This window comes from Anneissia japonica, unplaced genomic scaffold, assembly GCF_011630105.1.
Source record: "Anneissia japonica isolate Jap-2015-1 unplaced genomic scaffold, ASM1163010v1 scaffold9357_len27499_cov117, whole genome shotgun sequence".
Taxonomy (NCBI): domain Eukaryota; kingdom Metazoa; phylum Echinodermata; class Crinoidea; order Comatulida; family Comatulidae; genus Anneissia; species Anneissia japonica.
In genome coordinates this window covers 3,350-8,387 of record NW_022755303.1, presented here as the reverse complement: position 1 = coordinate 8,387, position 5,038 = coordinate 3,350, and the positions used below count along the sequence as shown (strand labels likewise).

The window sequence follows — 5,038 nt, the reverse complement described above, 5'->3', positions numbered from 1 at the left end:
GCCACTGGTTCAGGAGTGTGTGTGTATGTGTGAGAGAGGTGAGAGAGATAGAAAATAAGATTTTACTTACGAGCAGCAGCCGGTGGCACAGCAAGTTTTCGGGCACATTTTATGGGCGTCTACAGAAAATATAGGCGCATTACAATATGCTTTATATCCTTTGCAGATGTTTGGGTTACTATCAACACAATCAGCTGTATGGAAAAAAAAAATTAAAAGCAGCTGTGAACATTTATATTTTTACGTTACGTAGAAAACATATAATCTATAAATGGAAAATCACTAACAATCCTCTACATGAAACATAATAATTTCAATTTATATTTTGAAACATGATAAATAATAATGATAATAATAATAATAATTTCTGTAATAATAATAATAACAACAATAATAATAATAATAATAATAATAATAATAATAATAGTAATATAATAATTTATAAAACGCCAATATCATTAAACCGAAGTAAAATTCGACGGCACTGCGTATGTTTAGATGCTAAAAACGTGGTTTTTTTTTTAAAGTTTTGTCTTAAAAGTAGCAATGGAGGGTGATTTGGCAAAATTTTTAGGGAGGGAGTTCCGAGGAGGGGTAGCTAAAAATAAAAATTATCTGGGGCCTAAGAATTTGGTGTTAATTGTATGAACAATGAGCAAATTTAGGTCAGAATAACGGAAGGAGGGCAATGAGATTTGTTATGAGCACACTGGATTAGCACTGAGCTAATGAAAATGTGAATCACCAGCGACGATCAGCGATATTTTTCTCTATGTTTCATATCTTTACAAATATTTTTCTTATAATTATTTGGATTGAATCTGTTGCAGTCAATCAAAGCAAGGGTCAATAGCCTTTTCTTTTTTCGGCGCTATGTCCATTTGTTGAGGTGGGTGTAAACAAACTAAATACTTTTGAAAAATTTGTTAACGATAATCGATTTAGGTCATTTCCGTCCATCTAGTACCATATCCAAACATTTCGTATAGCAACCTCCCTATGGTTGGGACTGAGTTACTTTTTCCAACCTGAGCACTTTGATCACTTTTTTTTGTTTGAATAAGTGCAATAGAAGTAAAAATAATAATAATAATAAAAATCCCTAGCTTCTTGTGAGCGAGTGTTACTGTAAGCCAGAACTGAACATTCGCCTTTTCTCCTGCGTTGATTTTTAAAAATTGTCGGGAATGTCAATCCATATAAACGTTTTAGGTTATTGCTTCTTGCGTTAGTGCCGGTATGTTACTGTAAAAGCAGAAAATCATGTAATGTTATATGTTATATATGTAAGTTGCCTTATACTCACGGTTTGCATCGTCCTGAGCGTCAGCTCCTTTGTTCTGAAATTAAGAAAGTAGGCCTATATCAACGTCGGCACAATATTTCTTTTAAATTCAAAGCATCTTCAACTTCATAATGCATATAATAATATAATAATAATAACTATTAATGAATTTGAAATGTCAATAAATAAAGGAGAAATAATATTGTTCTATTATTGGTCCGCACGAAGCGCTGACCCAGAGCCTCACTGTTATTGTTGCTGTTGTTCTTCTTGTAACCAAAACTTTAAACAATTTAAAAGCGTCCAGTGTCGCCAGTTTTGGACGGACGTGCATGACATTTTTTACACATAAATTAGAGGTGATTTCCAACAAACGTTCATCGCTCTTTTTTTAAGATTGTCCCCAGGGTTCCCCCTACACCTAGAAAACAAACAAAACAGGGGTTTCAAACTTTCAAAGCGTCCAGCGTCGCCCGCTTGGAAAAAGTGCAGGAAATTTTGTACACATAAACTAGAGGTGATTTCAAACAAGTGTTTATCGCCCTTTTTTAAGTTGGACCCCAGGGTTCCCCCTACACCTACAAAACAAAACAGGGGTTTCAGCAAGGACTGTACATTACTACCATTTACCACTACCGTAATAGTGTACGGTACGTCGCATGAATGGCGCAGTTGGTATCGAAGTCGAATCGCGTATTTAGGAAGTTTGAATCTCGTATTTATTTATTTTTTTCATTTTGTCAAACAGTTCTCATTAAAAAGGAAAATTAACACCGAGGCGCGATTAGAACTCGCAACCTTCGGTTAAGGGTGTTCCAGAACTTAAGATCGTGAGTTCGAAACGGCTCTTGGCATTCTATTTTTTTTTTTTTTCAATTTCAAGTATTTTAATTTGGTACAAATAATCATTCTAAACAATGTTTTTTTTTTTCTTGTACAAATAAATATTCTAAACATAAACATGTCGCATGAATGGCGCGGTCAGTTAAAATTGTGTGCTAAAAAACGTAAGGTCGTGAGTTTGGTCTTGGTATTCTACTTTTTTCCCCAATTTATTTATGTTAATTTTGTACAAATGATAATTTGTTCGTTCGTTTGTACAACTTACAAACGTACGTGTCCTGCATAATCTATGTTTATTATGTTTATTACAGTATTTAAGGAGATTTCGCAACCTTACGAAAACGATAACTAATACGTCATTATCGTTGTTCGTAAATAAAACATTCTTGACAATATGCTGTGCAAGTTGAATATGGGTGAGTGATTCAATTCGCAGGGTCGACTCAGAAATTTTCTGAAGGGGGTTGGGGAGCCAATAGGTAAGAAAAGGCCTATTTAGACGCTTTCAGATGGTAAAATTGCTTTTTCAAAGCAGTGTTCCTCCTCAATAGAATTATTGACCTCTTCCCGACGGGAGCTATTCTTCCCCTTCCTTAGACTCCCCTTCCCTCAAAGGCGTCTCAAAGGTCTAATTAAGGACCTATAGTCTATTCTATACTTGAGACTTAAAAGTAGAATATTTTATCTACATTTTTTGGAAAAAAAAATGGAAAATTATTATCAAATGATTTACTTTTAAAAAATCATCATTTGTTCTAGTATTATTTTTTCACACGGGTCAGATCTAACGGCTCCGCGGGCCAGATTTAGCCAGCGGACCGCCTATTAAGAACCGGGATCTATATACTAATATAAAATAATATGTAAACAACGATTAGTACTAGCCCCTTTTTTCAAGTGATGTTTCTTTGTCAATTATAGTGTACGGCCCAAGTAATAAGACATTATGATCACTCCTTAAGTGGTGGATACATAAGGCCATCAATAATAAATTCCTTAGTCACATCGTTATTTATATTGCAGGGCTAAATTCCTAACAAAAAATATAGGCCTAGTAGGACTTTATCATCTTGGACGATTTCATTCCTGTGTAGTATTTCCGATTTTAAAATCCTTTAGAATTATCAATAATCGACATAATTAAATCTTCGTTTTATTTTAAAGAGCACTTATGAAATGAAGTCACAATACCATTTTCATCAGTTAAAGCTATATTAGTAGCTACGGTACTATTTTATCAGCATTTTAAAGAATTTGTCTTGAATGTTAATGATAGGCTTACTTTTGTATCAATGATAATCTTGTTAAAAACAAACTTTTAAAATCGATCATCAACGTCCTTAAAACAGAAATAATAACTCTGAGGCTTGGGCTCTTAACTGACTAGTAGTCTTAGCGACCTGCAGCTAAAATAAGGTAAACCATGAGACACATCTCGATTTACGTATTAAGCTTCTCAAATAATTACAGAAATAAAATGTCTTATTAGGAGAATACTCATGAATAATATAAACATGCTCTAAATATAATAATGTTAATCTATATAATAATTATTGTATTTTCATAATAGAAGATGCATTTCACTTAAATAGATAAAAAAACAACGTAAATAAATGTAATTCAATTTTTATACTCATATGAAAAAGATTAGATTTTTTTTATATATATAACAACATATCTTGGGATCTTATTTATGTACATTTCAAATCGTCAGTGCACATTATGCACGTATATAACACGGAGTTATATATCTATTATAGGCCCAATAGTGTGACAAAATAATGTATGACCTATACATTTGAAACAAACAGTTGTGGATAAAATGACAAAGGTTATCTTACCGATAATATAATGGCCATGCTGATAAAGACGAGCAATGTGACTTTGAAGACCATCTTGAATGATGAGCGTATTTTGACTGACTGAACTTCCTTAAAACGGTGATTCTAGGGTAAGAGTTTGTTGCTTACTGACCAGTACAGGATTCTTTTCTCATTTTTATGCTTCCCTCGCGAATATTTAATTCCTTAAGGTGTATGCGCTAACAAGTAATCTTTGGCTAAAATGAAGGGGCGTCAACAACCAGTCCTTTGTGTACACGCAAATAAGTGTCTTCATTAGCATATGGACCACAAATCAGAGCGTAGATTGCATGACCTACTTAGTAACTTAAAGAACAATGCCTAACGGTGCTATAATAATGTAATTATGCAATAACTTTTACTAAATTTAAACATAGGCCTGCCTTTTTCAATGTTAATCATTGTTGAAAATGTATTGTGTCTACAAAGCACCCATTATTTACTCACCGTTGTTTCAACAATTGATAAATGTTGAAAACTGGTTGAGATATTAAAATTTTGGTAACAACATTAATTCAAATTATAGTTTTTATTTTAACGTATAAGCAACATTTAAAATAAGTTGTGTTTTCAACTCAGAGTTTAAGATTTTACCAAACTTTATTTCAACAATGAATTCACTTTGAAATCGGATTGCGATTTTAACATGACAGTTACAATTATATATTTATTCAATATTTTTAAATTTAAATATAGTTTTTATTTCAATGTAAAATCAACATTGAAAATGTGTTATGTGTTTCAAAGTAGGCCTACCTATTATTTTTTCAATGTTAAAGTTCAACATCTTTTCAATGTCAAATTAAAATGTCGTTTGTATTTTCACGTATAATCAACGTTTAGAATGTTATTTTTTTCATCCAAGTAAAATTTATTAAACTCAACCTCAACTTGATATGAAATTATTTATAGAAATAATTGTACAAGATTGATTAAAGTTTACCTCCATGGTGGAGTATAGAAAAACTCATATTATGGGAGCATAATCTTTAATCATTATGGTACAGTAATTGCATGGTTCATAGCCGTCGGAAGCATTTTGCAAATG

General features: G+C 32.4%; 1 long non-coding RNA gene across 1 annotated transcript in view; it reads right to left on the bottom strand.

The window, feature by feature from the left end:
* The window catches only part of LOC117123354, a 5,959-nt gene extending 1,833 nt beyond the window's left edge, over positions 1-4,126 (bottom strand). The window contains exons 1-3 of the long non-coding RNA XR_004447847.1: positions 3,970-4,126; positions 1,307-1,340; positions 71-194 (exon numbers count right to left, since the gene is read on the bottom strand). This is a non-coding gene — a long non-coding RNA (uncharacterized LOC117123354). The remainder of the gene's footprint in view (positions 1-70; positions 195-1,306; positions 1,341-3,969) is intronic.
* Between the last annotated feature and the right edge of the window lie 912 nt (positions 4,127-5,038).